General features: G+C 37.5%; 1 protein-coding gene across 4 annotated transcripts in view; it reads left to right on the top strand.

The window, feature by feature from the left end:
- The first annotated feature begins 5,371 nt into the window (after nt 1–5,371).
- The window catches only part of Sema5c (Semaphorin 5c), a 58,109-nt gene continuing 45,830 nt past the window's right edge, over nt 5,372–17,650 (top strand). The window contains exon 1 of one of the 4 annotated variants that reach the window (XM_034980283.2): nt 5,372–5,817. The gene's annotated coding sequence lies outside the window, so the exon portion shown is untranslated. Of the gene's footprint in view, nt 5,818–16,437; nt 16,745–16,976; nt 17,497–17,650 lie in introns of those variants that run through there. The other 3 variants (XM_069505643.1, XM_069505644.1, XM_069505645.1) reach the window with 3 other exon arrangements.

Here is a 17,650-nt window from a genome sequence, read left to right as displayed (position 1 = left end):
CCCCTATAGGTCCTACCTTCCCCCATCTCTCATCTCTCCCCATATCCCCCCTCTCCCCCACATGAGTAGGTAGATATGTGACAAGAAGCTCATTCCCAAAAAATGGTTGGTCCTTTAAGAGTCCCCGCAGACCACAAACTTTTTATCGGCCGATAAAAAGTTTGTGGTCTGCGGGGACTTCAATTTGTTTACTTGCTTATATGTGTACACTGCGTACATTATTCACTAATTAGAAGTGTGCTTGATAGCCTTTCCTAGACGCGGTTCTTTATCGGTAACACTCTCATATCAGACTTGACCTAATTTAGTTGTTTTGCTTTATCTATCAAGTTTACTTGTTAAAGTATCCAAAGAATCATTTAACTTCCAACTGGTTCTATTATTTTGTTTGAATCTTTTTTTATTTAACGTACAAACATACAATTTAAGTCTTCATAACAATGAAATAATTAATTAATACGAAAAAGATGTTGACCATTAATTAGATAGCTTATTGAACGAGCGAAGCGAGGTTTCTGAGTCTGCGAAATTGCACTTGTCCGTCTGGCCGTCTGTCAGAGCTTTATAACTTCTGAATTACTGAACGTAATTACTCCAAAAAACATAATATTATGAGACACTGATGGCCTTCAGCCGAATATCGCATAAAAAATATAAAAAGCTTTATTTAAGGGGGGCTCTCATACGAAATGGGCGGCTTAAAAGCGAAGATTGAATTCGACGCTATACCATATTAAAGCCATCTATTATAGATTTTTAGTGATAGAGCGCCATCTATTAAATAGATTTCTGGAAAAATCAGTTATGCTTCTTGCCCAGCTTTCATAAATTCAGTTATATCCTGTCAAAATTTCAACTCTCTATCTATTACGGTTTTCGAGATAGGTACAGCCGCTGACAGATTGACGGAAGGACGGACTTTGTAATAGGGTCCCGTTGGCACCCTTCGGGTACAGAACCTTAAAAAATACTAGAACAAGTAGGTACCTACCTATACTTGCAGTTTGCACCTTCAGTGCATTTACTAATATGGCAAGACAAGAGGCGAGTTTCCACGACTGACCCCAATCTGTACCAAAGGGATACTCACGCACTAAGGCGAAAGAAAGCTTTACTGAATTTAAGTAAGATTACGCAATACTTTATTATATTGAAACAACAATCTTATTCTGAATTTATTATTATACTGATTTAATACGGTGCAGGGCCCTTAACTTTACTATAAGGGTGTTCTTAGTTTGAAAAAACTGAAGCCAATAAATAGCTCGAGGAAAAATGCATGCTAGTCATGTTTATCACGGATAATATTAAAATAAACCGGCCAAGTGCGAGTCAGACACTTGCACAGAGGGTTCCGTACTATATAAGAAGTAAAACGGCAAGAACACTTTTGTTAACGAACCGCAAAACTAACTTTTTTTTGTTAAAGTTTATTGTTAATATCAAAAACTATGCTGGCTGGAAATTATTGTAGAATCACCAACCTATTTTTTTTTTTTTTTTTTTTTTTTTTTTAATACAATAAAACTTAAAGCTAGCCTTATCTAATTACTATATAAATCATGACCGCGTGGAATGGTGCCAAGAATACTGGCTGCATTTCCGCGCTGGACAGCCAGGCTGATCCGCTGCGCAAAAAATGAGCCAGCCCTTCTGTCACCAGTTGAGGCTATTAATCGCGGTGAAATGTCTCGTAAAAAATTTTTAGCACTAAGACTCCATGGCCCCAGGGTCTCCACGGCAAACGGCACAAAAATGTAACTCTCTATAAGAGAGGCATACTTGCGCCGCTTGCCGTTTTCAGCTGTTTCTGCTGCGGCTCCCGGTCTTGATGCTGTCTTCCTGATATGACACGGGGCCAATGTGTCAACGCAAGTTGCGTCCCACATTAGCGCCCGTCCCCGTTCCCAGGGAACCAGCGTCAATCCATCAGGTCTCTTGCCATCATCCCGACTAATCCCTGCCGGCTCAATGAGCGCAGGAATATTTATGGTGGCAAGAGCTCTTTTAATTGTATCGTTAAGAGAGCCATGCCTAAACAGCCTACCGGAGCTCCTTTGGCAAGAGAGTCCGTGGATTCCAAATTTATCAACCTCTTTTCCACACGGACATCTGTGCTGATGGCACAGTGGTGTTCCCAATCTGAGACCTAGAGCCACACGAAAACTTTCGTTATCCAACCTATTTATATAATTTGTAGTTCGTATATTGCAATAAATAAATTCTAATTCTTACTTAAATGTGGACGACGGATCTACTTCATAAGTTTTTAAACTGAATGGGTGATGCACACAACTTCCTCTGCGTGGATTTACCTTTTTTAAAAATATCATGGGAACTCTTTAATTTTTCGAGTTAAGAAATAGCCTATGTGTTATTTCAGCGTTTAATCTATCTCCATTCCATATTTTACAATATTATTTTGGGATTCTGTGCTTCGCGAAAAAGGACATGCTGTATATGCGAATGGTTGGTCTTACATAAAATTAAGCTATTTAATACTGGTTCAAAATAAATTGTATTAAGTATTTATGATTTCCTTTTGTTTTTGGTACTGGGTTTAATCAGCAGGTAGGTAACTGTAACACAAATTTGTTTTTATTATTCCGGTAAGTCAAGGTTGTCGGTCAAGGTTATCAAGCACATGCCAATATGAAGGTAGGGGCAATATTAATGTTTATAATATTTTCGTAAATCGAAAAACTATTTTTAAAATAAAAATGGAATGTGTATGTTGGATAGTACACATACATCGTTATTCGTAATCTACTTAGCTAAACAAATTTTTAAATTTAGTGGGCACCTCGAGAGGTTTCTTCTAATTTTAGAGAATTTTAGGTTGACTTTTCTTAATTTAGACATTTAGTGCATGCAAGAGAATAACTTTTGCTCTCTAAAATCTAAATCGAACAGTTTAGTGATGTCAAATTCAATTTTGAGTCAGACCTGTCATTTAAGTGTGTTTTTAGAATAGCACATCTCTAAGTCTAATATAAGAGATTTTAAATTTAGAAAAACGCCTTTAGAATCGCTACCAATACGCATCGAATTCTGTGACCTATTTTTTTTTATTCAGTAAAACAAGATACAATGTTCTACCGTGATAGCCTATAGTGGTCCAGACGTTCACCGCCTATTTGGGAGATCGGGGGGTTCGATACCCGGGCACCTCTAACTTTTCGGTGCGTTTTAATCAATTAATATCCCTTACTACTACAAACAATAGATAAATAAATCATCCACTGCGCAAGTTCAAGGTTATAGCCTGGTATCTCATTGCAAGCTGTGGCAATCACTATGTAGGTCTGCATTAGGTAATATGTATTTCTATCTTTTTGTGTAGTTTTAAGTTTATTATTTGTAACCTGTTGAATGTCCTTTAAATAAAAAATAAATAAAAAATATCTACCAGAGCGGAGATGGGATGCGACGTGTAGGTACCTATTTATTTGGCAGATTAATCAGATTTAATGACGTGCTAATTTTTTCACGTCACGTGGAATAACATTATAATTCAGTGCCCTTAATTACTTTTTTCTGAGACCAATATTTAGTGCGTAGTGTTAGACGGATAAAAACTAGGTGATTGTATTATCTATGGCGTTGCTCTGCGGAGTAGCGAATCTATGGGAAACGTCACTCTGAAATGGCGCGTTAAAAAGTGGTGTTTGCTTTTGTGTTGATATAAATAATAATTACTATGTGAACAGTGAATAAAAGCCTTCTAAAGTATATCAAAGTGGTTTTCATTCTAATAGTAGGTACCTACTATGTACTAGGTAGGTACACAGAATCCAACCCGGAGCCTTATTAAGAGAAGAGCTAGCAATCGACATGCCCAATCAACAGAACACGAAAACATTGCTTTATTTTCTTTGCACGGAGTTGACCATCTACGACCTCGACTCAAATTACAATTATTTTATTTCGTAAGATACGGCAGAAGCCTTACTATTTTTGTATATTAATTAAGTAGGTAATGTGCATAAATTATTAAGCATGATACTATCTGGAAAAACGTATTTTTAGCATCCATCGAATACTGCAGTAAGAGTTCACCGTTTAAAATTTAAAGCTATAAGGCAATGTATTTTACACAACTGCGTGTATTCTTTTGCTTAAGATCATGCAATAGGTGTTGACGGAGGTAAGCTAAGCGGTCGGTGGCCGCAAGGACGTTGGTGCGCGGGCGGTGTACGTTCAAACTTCATGATTTTTATTGTAGTGTGCGTGAATCTCGTAAGCTTTCGTGGTCTGGCGGGGATTGACGCTGGGATTTAATGTTGCTAGTATAAGAAATTTTGCTCTATTTAATGGAAGTATAAGTCCCGCAAATTGCTATTGCGCTGGAACCATGTCTCATTAACATCGAAATGACGTCATTTTGACGTCAGCAGAAATAAAAGTATACCCTCAGCTCGAAACTTCAGTCTAGTGCTGACGTCACTAAAATGGTGGCCACGCGCATCAGTAATTGACGGAACTTATTAAGAAAACATTTTTTTTTCATTTTGAATACATAGCTGTATACCAGGAAATGCATCATTTATGCAATTAGCAATAGCTAATTTGCTAGTAATTCATAAAAAGTTTCCAAAGATTTCATTGGATTGAAGTAGGTACCTACTTAATAATATTTCAGTAGGCCTTAGAATAATTTATTAATCTAAGCAGTAGGCACAACTCGAGTTGTAAATGGAAATTATTTTGTAAAGTTTAGGTTAAGATCTAATTAAGATTTATTAAGTATACGTAGAAAATAATGAAAGAAAAGGAGGAAAAGCAACGATGAGTTAAAATGCACAAATGAATCTACCGGGTGACAAAAGTCCGGCAACTGGATACCTGGTTTTGAAGAATTTTTTCTTCTGTAAAAAAGGGTTAGGTCTGAACTCGGAACTGAATTTGGAAAATATTGTCTCAATGATATGTGCTACTAATGGTTTATTATAGACTGTCCTAAAATGACCGTAGATAGGTAGAAGTCTATATAAATACTTAGCTCAGTTTGTGGATTTTACTGACAACAACCCTGGAAACTGGCCGCCATTCTTTGAAGCACGCAATGGTGTCCCAATGCCAATATCGATTTAGTCTAGATCGCATAATATGTGTCACACACACAAACGTACGAAGTATCTTTATTTTTTTAAGTTCCTACAATAAATTAACTATATGAGCTTTGCCAATCTGGATTTTATAATATCTTTTACTTTATTTTATTTTTACTGAATTAGGTAAAATACAGTTAAAAAACTTACATTTACACGTTATCTTTAATTTGTTATCATTTTATCCATGGAATCTGTTGACGAAACGCTTGCAGCACTATCGCACGCCTCTAGGCTCTACTGCGCAATGCGCATTTTCATTCACGCACACTGCTACGTAATGCGTTGAGCGTGTTGCTGTGTTGTTCGTAGCCGCTCCGTAAACTTTGTTTTTTTTTCAACTTCTCAGCGAGCCAACCACTTGCTCGGTCGTCTTTTACCTGCGTGTGCCTGTGGCTTAAAATTTATAAACTGTTTTATATTTCCTATCCTCTAAACTTAGTGCAAATACTTACACAGTTTTAAACGCGAAGTGAAACCTCGGAAAGACCAGATGTTATAACGAGCGGCATAACCTCGTTCAGTGTCAACAAAATAAAATAAACAGTGGTAACAAGTTGCTGTTTCCTAACAAAAAGTATTGTGATGAATTAAACAATGATCTAAACTGGTAATCCAGGACGAGAATGGGCTTCGTTCGATATAGGAACGTGATTATTATCAAGCGAAGAGTTTCTACTTCAGCTTCACCCACATAACGTTTATGGTAAGCAAAAAGTTTCGTGTTTTGTTTCGTAACAACCAACTTTTTTGCGAGGCGGTACCTACTCGTTAACTTTTTGTTTCATGTAGCGATGCAGCCGTTTTTTTTTAATTTTGTATCGTATTACTGGCTTGTATGAATGTTATTGCGTACAGGTTGGGATTTGCGAACCCATGCGCCCAACTTGTGAGGTTCTACTCTTCTTTTTGATTTATGGCCCTTTGTACCTACTGTTTTATAGGGTCTGCGTCCTGCAGCAAGAAGTATGTTTGACTTTGCCAGTTTTTTATTCTAATGTTTAGTTAACTGCTAAGACATGAAACATGACGTAAATATTGGGTACTTTCTAAAGATAATGTGGGTGGATGGAAACAATATTTTCTTTTTCTTAAAAATATAGAAATATCTTTAAAAATAGTTTTATCCATCCCTAGCCTTATGACCACCCAAGCCCCCTGCCAAGTTTATTAAAGCCAAGATTTCTTTTTCTTAGCGTATTTTTGCAACCTATCCCAGTCCTAAGCTTGGCTTGCTATGTTGTTGCTCAAAAATTATTTATTATAATTAATTACAAGTCTTATTAAGCGCAAATTCGATCCCTTATGAAACTTTTGAAGCTGTCTGCTGTAGGTATAGTGGGTGTATACTGTATAATAGCAATGAAGAAGCTGTATCAAAACTGTTTTAGAACTGTAATTATTGGAAACCTTGATATTGGCACAAAATGACAGTACCTATAAGTAGGTAGTATTTTTATAAATCCCGTTTAAAATCCAGAAGCTTATGCATATCCCTTAATTCAGGTTTTATACAGTTTGAGCTATAGGTATAGTCACACTAATCACACTATCACACTAATAATATTAAAAAGGCGAAAGTTTGTGTGTATGTTTGTTAGTCTTTCACACAACAATCTACTAAACAGTTATGTTATCTAATTAATGTTAAAAATATCTTCTGACACTCATACGTCATACGTCATTACGTCATATTTTATAATTAGTTTAAAATCATTACTCTTTTACGTGTAACAAAACTCTGTAACAACACAAATTGTAGTTGAATAAGTTTCAAACTATTTAGATAAGTACCTGTCTACCTATACTATCAGAGAGTCCCAAATTCCAATCATTAGTTTGACCTTATCTAAATTGCAGCGTGGCCCAGTAATGACTGTATTGCATTCATTACCTAAGTACCTATAACCTACATACCTACTTACTTAAAAAATAAGAAATGTAATATTCCTTATGTAGGTATAACAATAATTTCAAAGTCAAAGTCATTTTAGGTAGAGAGTTGAAATTTTCGCAGAATGTGTATTTCTATTGCCGCTATAACAAAAAATAATAAAAATTTCAAAATGACCGCAGTGAACATAAAAAAAAATTGCCCGGCTTGCACTTGACTAACTTTTTAGTTAAGTAGTTCACGACGTTCAGTCCCTATAGTTAGTTCACGGTCCCACCTTTTATTATTCTACTATTTCACATCAATATTACTCACACAAGACAACCTATTTACAGTCAGAGAGACTCAATCATTAGTTTGGCCTCATCTTAATTGCAGCGTAGCCTGGTGATGACTCTGAATTGCGTTCATTACGCAATTTTTTACAAGAACAATAATTTGGATTTAAGTCCCTATAGTTAGTTCACGATCCCACCTTTTATCATTCTACACTTTCACATCAATATTACTCACACAAGACAACCTATTTACAATCAGAGAGACTCAATCATTAGTTTGGCCTCATCTAAATTGCAGCGTGGCCTGGTAATGACTGTGTATTGTATTCATTGCGGGCAATTTGCATGTGTTTGAACCGTCTACTTGTGAGACTCGAGGAACGATCCTAACATGCTATTGTATTGTTAAATGAAGACATTATTGTACTGATCCTCTGCTTGCTTTTGTCTTGTCTTTATTTATAACCTTTATAACTTACACAGCTATTGGTAATTCCAAGTAGAAATTAGTTACGCAGCTCATTCCGAAAATTTTCTTATAATTAACTCACTAATTCCTTAGGTAAGTAATATCACAAAACTTTTGTTTAAATACCTATTCTAGCTTCACGTAATAAGGTGTTAATTAATAAACTATTTTATAAAGATGATAATGATTTCACTGACTCTTGTTGATTACTTACTCACAGACTGCCTGTCTACCTTTTCTCGACCGAGGCAAATTGCATCCTCCATCAAGGCAGAACGTTAGAGTTCTACACATTCCAAAGTCTAGATCTCAAGAGTCTTCTAACTGCTGCGCATAAGAGCTAAACAGCTGCAGACAAACAATAGCTGCATCGTCACTAAGCGCGGGACTCTTGCAAAGCATTGTTTAAAGTGTGGCAGGTTTTGATGTGCCTCGGCTTTCGACCACTGAGCAGTGGAAGAGCATGCATTTTTCTCTGCTCAGTGACAAAAAATATAAATGACGTAGATATTTTTTATATCGGTATTTTCAGGGATTCGGATCGGATCAGTGCGTGATCGCTCTACTCAGATATTTTTTTCTGACAAATGAAATATATACTTTAACCCTCTAACAAATAAACCTGGAATAGCGGTGGCACTGTTTTGTCTTTCTCTGTCATCAGTAATTTGACATTTGAAGGAAAAAGACAAAACAGAGTATAACTATTCCACCGCTATTCCAGGTTTATTTGTTAGAGGGTAAAATTTTAGACAGAAAATAGTTTATAATTTGAAGCCATAACGCGGCAGTTAAGTTGGCTAGCTCGTCAATCGAAAATCCTGTTTTCTTGAGCTTTCCAAGCAGTAGTTAGACACATAGTTTAGAACTATATTTTCCTAAAGCAGTTCTATATTTTGAACCTTGCCTTGAACTGCAGGAATACCGGTTTTACTGAGTGCTTGATCTTTACAGTCCTAACATTTATGGTATACACTCTTTATGGAGACAAATGTGTACATACGTGTTACATAAGTATGTACTTCACTAATCTTATGAATAGTTTTATTTCTGCAAGTAGGTATAACGTTGTTGGTTTCCCCTGAAGCGATGAATATCTATTCAGTGATAGTTCCATTCCATACCGCGATACCTCGTGTTCTCAGGATTTGTTCTGCATTCTGAGCTCGTGTTAAATTTTACAGTCGAATTTGGAACGAACTGGCGTTTAAACCATTTTATTTTCCATCAACTCAATATCGTTGATTCCAATCACAATTATCTTGTAACCTGTTAATGCGTATTACTTATCTCAATTTTAATGTTAGTATAAGTAGGTATACCTTTACCTACCCAAGCGGTATGAGACTATCAAAACTTATATCAAAACGTTTGAACAGGTTTTATTAACGCACAGCACGCACACGAAGTAGCGTCCTTTTTCTCTCAGTATGAATGACCCTTCCTGTAGTAAAGAGTCCTATACCCGACAGTTTTATAACAGGTTGAAGTCTTATAGGGAGTTTTTATAGCGGGAGAGGCGTGGACTGTATGTTGATATAATAAGTACCTATCTCATTTTATTGCTCGCGTTATAAACTTTGATTGCGTCCATGATCTTATCCAGACCAGCTTTGATCGCTGGGTTCAACGTACCTATTCTGAGTACAGTAGCTCCTTGATGGTTTACTTCTATGAGTCCATTGTTCCGTCCACTATGACTATAGGTAATGGTTGCTTTCAGGCGATATTATGTGCGTTCATTGTGACCGACATGCTGGCAGGCACGTAGCGTTTGTTTTATACAGTGATGTGAAAAAATGTTAAAGTAAATGTTTCGCACATCATACGACCATCCGATAACGATACCACGATACTTCCCATATCGGTATCAAATTCTCAACCAAACCGATATGAGACACTTAAGTAGATAATTATCATGTAAGTTCGTATCGTATCGTAATCGTAAAGTATCATTAAATTACTATCAATTAATAATTTGTTCTATTTATCCAGCAGTAACTTTCTGTCCATCTCATCATCATCTCTCAAGTTTCTCTACCCATCGCCCTAGAAATAGAATATTATCGAAGCTCGTGAAAACTGTTCGAAATTGCATTTTGTTGGCCTAAGTTGTGTAGAACGATTAATTTGTTACGTTTTATGTGCATCGATATTTATTCGAGTAATTATCTATCAAGTATTATATGTACCTATATCGAGAGTACGTTCCATGCCGCATCGCATTGGATAGGTATATATATATTTGAAAATTTATATTTGCTAATTACAAGTACCTGGTCACATATTTTGTAAATAGTTAGTACCTACCAGGCTTTCATAACTTGAAAGGCGTAGGTATAATGCCTTATAATTATTATCACGTTCGCATCTACCTACTTGTTTGATTTTGCGTGGTTTTTTCTACTGATTTTCTCAAATAATTCTAGGTAGGTAGTTGAATGTTTAGTAATACGTATACGTACTAAACAGTAAACAATGCTGTTCTATAATTATGTAACAGTAGTTGTCAAATTAAGGCTTTAACATTCAGAGAATGGAAACATTCAGTGTTGATTGAACGATCTTCGAAAGCCACGAAACGGGATTGAGGCTGTTTGTTGTGGTTCAGCTACGACTTCTGTGTATTTTATTTTAGTCTCTAGGTTTGAACTCTGAATTTTCCTAACTCATCTGATCCGAGTCCGTGAAAATACGTCCTTTTCTGTTTTGTATGGTGGCGTAGATATTTCTTATATCCGTATTTTCACGGATTCGGATCGGATGAGTGCGTGATCGCTGTAACTCTCCGATTTTCGGCACAGTTAGTGGTGGTGGGTACTTCTTGACTTTAGAGGCTTTGCACCGGTAACTTATTACAATGGGCATAATATTATATTGAAAAGTGTCATTTAAACGTGTTATTTTAATAGTAAAATTTAAAATAACCTGAAAGATGCGAGCGCGATCAGTTATGTAGAAAATGTTCATAATTTCTTTATGTGGAGGATAAAGCCAGTGTCTACATATAATGGTCTTATACAACGGCGTCTTCGCCAATAAAATCAAGAATGATATACGGGTTTATTGTGTCAATAGCTTATTGTGATATCACCACCATAAGTGGTCCGTTCCGTAGTCGTGTTAATTAACTTTCTGAAAGCACTGCGGGCGGATTGACATGCTGGGATTGTTTTTAATTGATAATATATTTTTTAATAAATGTAGGTACTGATTTCGTGTCAGATGTATAATGATTATATATCTAAATATATAAAAGGAAAAGCTGACTGACTGATCTATCAACACACAGTTCAAACTAAGTACCTACCTACTGGACGGATGTTGCTGAAATTTAGCATGCAGATAGTTATATAGACGTATTATGGGTCTCTTGATGGAATGGCACAGTAGGTAGCCTAACATCGGAACATTAAAACTATTAGATAGCTTTTTAACCGACTTCAAAAAAAGGAGGAGGTTCTCAATTCGTCGGAATCTTTTAACTTATAAGTTGCCTTATATGAAATAGCAAACTAACTAAATAGGACACATATTTTATTATATTTTATAGTATTTTATTCTTGCCTGTAGCGTGTAATTACTTACGTACACGAGTGGTTATATTATCAGCTTATCAGTTAAGAAGTTTTACTACCATTTGAGTAAACATACCTACCTACTTATAGGTACGTCTTATTTCTTATCAATACGGGTCAATCGGCTTGATGCGACTTAGTTATCAGTAATTGAAAGTGTTTCGGAAATATTTGTACTTGTATCAACGCATAATAATTATGGTGTTTTTTACCCAATCCAAAAGAGGCGAGGTTATTGGTTTTAAATTTTTATGTCACACTTAAGTCGTAGATTTCTTCGATTTTATGCTTTTTCAGGGTTCCGTACCTCAAAAAGAAAAATGAACCCTTATATAGAATCACTCGTTGTCTGTCTGTCTGTCTGTCAGTCTGTCGCGTCTGTCATGCTCATGAAAACCTATAGGGTACCGTTCCCGTTGACCTAGAATCATGAAATTTGGCAGGTAGGTAGGTCTTATAGCATCTAAAGGAATAAATCCGAAAACCGTGAATTTGTGGTTACATTACAAAAAAATACTTAACTAAAATGTGTTCATGAACAAATTATTATTATTTTCAATTTTCAAAGTAAGATAAAGATAACTATACCAAGTGAGGTACCATGTGAAAGGGTTTTATCTGTAGGTACATTTTTTTTAAACAGTTTTTTTATGTATTTAGTTTTTGATTTATCGTGCAAAATGTCGCAAAAAATACTCGAGTACGGAACCCTCCGTGCGCTGGTCTGACTCGCACTTAGCCAGTTTTTTTGATAATCTGCTCACTTAACTATGAAGACTTAAGAATTTGATTATTTTAAATTGAATTTTAAAACATGAAAAATTTGACGCATTTTTTTCACCCAAAATTTGCGCTAGCGATTTGTGAGCGTATACTTAACATCAGTTTCGTAATTTATATCGTAAGATTGAAAGATATGTTAGTTTAACTATAAGTAGTGTTTATTAACAATGTTTATCACTATAATTTTTGAGTTTAATCTCTGATTAATGCGTTAGATTACAAAACGCACATTACGACAGGATACGCATTAATTAATAACTTCCCTCCTTTCTAAATGCCATAGCTCCCGTAAAGTCGAAAGTCGTAGGCTATTTCAATGCGGTTAGGTAACGTTTCCCAAAAGGTCAGTGATCCCTAATCATCATCATCATACCAGCCTGCGGACGTCCACTATTGAAAAAAGGCCTTCCCTAGTAAGCACCACTACACCGTGTCTTCACTTTTCAGCCTTCCTTATCCAGCCGCTTCCCGCCACCCCCTTATGTATATCGCCAGTCCACTGTGCAGGAAAGTGCCCCACGGGTTACGCTACGCTTACTAGTACGCGGGCTCCACAGGACTTTCCGGTTCCAACTTCCAACGGCTATCGCCCTTACAACAAGCATGACCTGCTCACTACCACTTCAACTTGCTGATGGTTTCTTATATTCGCAGGGGAGTAGTCTTGGTTCTCCTGAGGATTTCCTCGTTCCGGATCTTATCTTTCAGTGAAAATCCTAACAAAGCTCTCTCCATAGTCTGCTGTGCGACATTGAATTTAATCCCTAATCGCTATGTGATTTATAAGTAGTAGGTATACCATAGTAATGTAAGTCAAAAAGCGATATTCTTTTACTTAATAAGATTATGCTTCTCGATTGAGAATATTCATTTTCAGTCATAGAGTCAGGAGAGTCGTTTAATACCCACAATATAACTTATTTCCTTAGCCGGACTCATCGCGATTAAGCGCAGGGCTGTCAACAAACCGTTACATGGCAGTGGCACTTACTTTAAAATTACACCTCGTTAATATACTTGTAGCCTTGGCGTTTTTCTATGAGATAACAAAGTGATTAATAGTTATTCAGTCTACTGCAATAAACTGCAGAAAACAGTCGTTCCTTCAAAATGCCACAACTCCTGTAAAGTGTAAAGCCTTAAGTAGCCAGATATTTTAACGCGATCAAGTTACATTTCTCGAAGTAGCAATGACATCGCGATTATTAAACTCAGGGTTGCCACCACTCTACCTGTTTAGAATAAACCTTTTATCGAAGGCTTTGAAATATTTAGTTTGTAAACCGAACGCGCTAAACGAAGAATGTTTAAGCATTTACGTTTTTTGTATGTCGTCTGTTGAACTCTGTACGTTCGTTGAGGAAAAAAGAGCTACGGGGGGATTCGCTAACTGAATGCTGAATAATATCACCGAGCTCATTTGACATTGGATGGTTCTACATTGCTGCTTCACTGATTGAGATTAAAATATTTTTCTTGGAAAACCTTCAGTGGATTAAAAATAAATTATGTCAAACGAGCTCTGTGGATGTGTCAACCCTACCTCAGTGGTTCCAAAGGTTTTCAACGCAATTAGGTTAAAAAGCACTTTATCTCTGTAAACACTCGGCGTCGATACACGGGTAAATAATCTTAGGCAATCAGCCCGCAGTATCGAAATAGATCACGCTATCGGCAATATCAATAAAGCTTCCGAACCCGACACACCTGTAGCTACTAGAGTGTTGAACTGGATTTGCGGACGCGCTATTACACATCTCATAAATAATATTTAATATTTTATGTGTTTACAGTAAATAAAGCATGCCTTAAGTGGGTAGAATTTCTGGAAATCATTTCTTTTGGGGTCTAGTCTCTTGGCAGGCTTGTCAGTTGTTAGCAACACGGTCTTGAAACGCACACATGTACACACACGTCTAAAGAGCACGCACGCACGCACCCTCCCTCGGCCGCCGCGCAATTTTGTCCGTACGTACGTACACAGGTGCGCACGCACGTATGCACGCTCGCACGGATGAATACACACACGTACACACACATGCACGCGCACAGACACACACACGCATACACACACACGTACTTACAACACACACGTACTTACAACACACACGCAACACATAGCATGCTAACTTTATTAATAAAAGCCGAATGTCATGTGTGGTGTACGCACTGTTCGAAGATTCCGGTCGTTGCTTAAAATCCTGCAATCCCGTTATTTCGCTGCATACACATGGAATAAGACTAAGGCCACACGATGCGTTTCCGGTGCGTTGTGGCTCCGCGCCGCACCCGTGGATTTCAGTATTGGGCACACGGGCACTGCGTTACCGCTCCAGCAGAAAGTATGGCGTTGCGCCTCACCACCCCTCCCCGTCTCGTCTCTCTGGTCCCAAGTCCGTTGCGAGTGCGTTGCGGTGCCGCACGACGCGACGTCGTAACGCATCGTGTGGTATGGTACCGCAATTCTATAACGCATCGTGTGGCTTCTCTTATAGTTTTATTTATCTACACATTAAAGTGGCTGCCTCGGTGTGTATCTAAATCAGTTGGTGCTTGATATGTAGAGCAAACCTATTAAGAGTACTTGAGGTATAATGTAATACGCAGGCGATTTTATATACATAGTTACCTTCTTAACTAGTGTTTATTTATATACGATCATGATTGTATCACAAAATCAAATAATAATCACATGACTAGTTACGTCCACGGTTCTTTAGTTAGACAGATGCAAAATGCTTTGTGCCAATAAACAAACTACTAAATTGTTATACATACCATTTTCTTATTACTTATTAAGAAAAAGTTTCCGGTGCGAGGTCGCCATTCCAGCACCTCGGGACCCCAACGTCTATCGGGTTTTCCTATATGAACTATGTGCTCTGCCCATGGTCTGTAATAGTTAAAAATATCTCCCCAATTACCGTTTTCAAAATAACATCCTGTATATGCTATGTGGCTGGATGAGGAAGGCTGAGGACCGGGTGTGGTGGCGCTCTTTAGGGAAGGCCTATGTCCAACAGTGGAAGTCCACAGGCTGATGACGATGATGATGATGATGATAGGCTATGTATTATTCCATATGTATCCAGCGGCACCCTGCGACTCGTCTGATGTCGTCCGTCCATCTAGTGGGGGGCCGGGGGCCTTCCATCACTGTGTCTTCCGGTGCGAGGTCGCCATTCCAGCAACTTGGGACCCCAACGTCTATGGCTACAATGTATTGTTGCAACAAGAATACCATTAACTCAGCCAATCACGACGAATGCGATTGTAATAATGATTGATGCAGTTTTTCCGCAATTGATTAGCAGATTATCTTTTCAAAGTAGGTTGAATACTGATTCTCTACCTGAATGCAGTACCCAACAATGATCATAATTTATAACCAGTCGTGAGAAACATCATTTTATTGCTAACTACCAGTACCTACTCGGGCGGGTCCATATCCGTTACACAAAGATCATAACAATCAATCACATCACAAGTGAAACCGTAGGAAACCCTACCTACAGTCTCACTATAATAGATACCTGTGACCTTACGTACTGATATCAAGAATACTTATAATATTACCATATGGAGTAAGCATAGTGCATTCAATATTAACAGGCGTGTTTCCACATGAGACCGTTATTAGCAATAGTCGTGGCGGGTGAATTCAAAAGTATGAACACTGGTTGGTTTGCAACAAAATATATAAGGTTGAACCGGCTCCTTTAAAAATGAATGGGCTCTATGAGTGTTTGGTTTACTACCAATATTATTTACGTTCAAGTGGAAACACGCCAGTTAATATTGAATGCACTATACTTATTAGTATACAATATTTTGTAAATGCGAAAGTGTTCGTCTATCTATTTCTCTGTTACCTTTTCGAGGGCTATATTCCCACGACTTCGTCCGCGTGGACTACACAGCCAGGCCGAAAAATTAAAGTTCCCGCGAATTTTTAAAACTCTACACCCACTGACGAAGTCACGGGCGTCAACTAGCTTCTAGTTAATTCTAGTAGGTAGGTATATGGGTATTGACTACCTACAGTATAAGTTTGTTAACTTTGGACCACAATGTAACCTTGCTGTAACAAATTGTAGCTAAATACACTCGGCCGTCGACACACACGTTGCTGTTCAAAATATTATCACGATCAAATCAAAATGCGATAGCAGGTGCGAGACCCTGAGGTAAACATCGTAACTCTCAGTATTGGAGATGACACAATCAGTCAAGAGTAGTTCTGAAAACCCTTAGAAAGCTAAGAACCTCACTCAATGATGATTGCGACTGATAATAAACGTTATAAATTACGAAGAAACTTTTCCCCACTTCATTAAAGGGAGCGATTAAGTCGTATTAATTTGTCGCAGCAATAACATTCAATCACACAGTCGGAATTCGTCGACAATATTGATTGCTTTATAGTGATGTGAAAATGTTATTTGTTTTTACAATCAGTTATTGATTATTTTCTTCCCACTACCTTCGTAAGGTCGTCAGTCGGTTGGAGTCGTCCCACACTGCGCTTGCTAATACGTGGTCTCCACTCCAGCACGTCTGTCCTAGCGGCCATCGGTACTGCAGCAGACGTGGCCTGCACACTGCCACTTCAACTGGCTAATTCGTTTGTTGTAAATAGTGTTGTAACTAAGCATGTAGTAGGATTAAAACGCTTGGCTTCCCGAATTTTTCGCATCACTAGTTAGCAAGTTACAGTTATAATACCAGATGATTGGATTTTTTGCGTTGCAAATCCGGTCGTAATAATACCACATAAGTATAATTTATTAGACTATACTACCTGCCAAACGACATATAAAATACTTGCAATCTGCTAAAATACTTTTTTAGGGCTCCGTACCCAAAGGGTGCAAACGGGATCCTATTACTAAGCCTCCGATGTCCGTCCGTCGTCAGTCCGTCCGTGTCCGTCCGTCCGTCTTTCTGTCAGCGGGCTGTATCTCGTGAACCGTAATTGTTAGAGAGTTTAATTTTTTACGCAATGTGTATTTTATTGCCGCTATAACAACAATTAATATTTTTTTTGAAATTGCTTCAATAAAAATTTAGAAAAATTAAAGTGTTATTGCTTGTACCATGGTACGGAACCCTTCGTGTGTGAGTCCAACGCGCACTTGACCAATTTTTTACATGCTGTTTTTTTCTATTGATTTTTTATACTAGGTAAGTACCTACTTGGTTCGCGTGGATTTAGGTTTATAAAAGTTCCGTGGGAACTCTTTGGCTTTCCGGTGGGCGGCTTGGAGGTCTTCACGAGCTTCATCATTCAGAAATACATATGGCGTCCAATAGGCTGTGTTTTTCTTGGACGATCCAAGTAACTAAAGTGCTCTTCTCACAGCACCTTAGCAAACGTCGGTAGGTTCGTACAATATTGCTTCGATATAACACTAAAATTACTACATATCAGTAAGATAAATAAGTCAGCTGTCTGAAGATGAGGCAAAAAAGACAAAAAAAAACTATATTTTTCATTTCATATAGATAGGGCAATGTTGATCATTATCTAACTGTCA

The sequence above is a fragment of the Maniola hyperantus genome, chromosome 21, assembly GCF_902806685.2.
Source record: "Maniola hyperantus chromosome 21, iAphHyp1.2, whole genome shotgun sequence".
Classification (NCBI taxonomy): Eukaryota; Metazoa; Arthropoda; class Insecta; order Lepidoptera; family Nymphalidae; genus Maniola; species Maniola hyperantus.
This window is presented reverse-complemented; position numbering and strand designations above follow the sequence as displayed.